This window comes from Cyberlindnera jadinii (genome assembly GCF_001661405.1).
Source record: "Cyberlindnera jadinii NRRL Y-1542 unplaced genomic scaffold CYBJAscaffold_4, whole genome shotgun sequence".
In the NCBI taxonomy this organism is placed as follows: Eukaryota; Fungi; Ascomycota; class Saccharomycetes; order Phaffomycetales; family Wickerhamomycetaceae; genus Williopsis; species Williopsis jadinii.
Window position 1 is genome coordinate 814,906 of NW_017963655.1, and position 388 is coordinate 815,293.

A 388-nucleotide genomic window follows, 5' to 3' on the forward strand; every position below is an offset into this window, starting at 1 on the left:
TCTGAGGAGACTTCTGAGGAGACTTCTGAAGAGACCTCCGAGGAGACTTCTGCTGAATCATCTGAGGAGACCTCCGAGGAAACATCTGCTGAAACCTCTGAGGAGACTTCTGAAGAGACCTCCGAGGAGACCTCCGAGGAGACCTCCGAGGAAACATCTGCTGAAACCTCTGAGGAGACTTCTGAAGAGACCTCCGAGGAGACTTCTGCTGAATCATCTGAGGAGACTTCTGAGGAGACCTCCGAGGAGACCTCCACTGAAACATCTGAGGAGACTTCTGAGGAGACTTCTGCTGAATCATCTGAGGAAACATCTGCTGAAAGCTCTGAGGAAACATCTGCTGAAAGCTCTGAGGAGACTTCTGCTGAAACCTCTGAGGAAACATCTG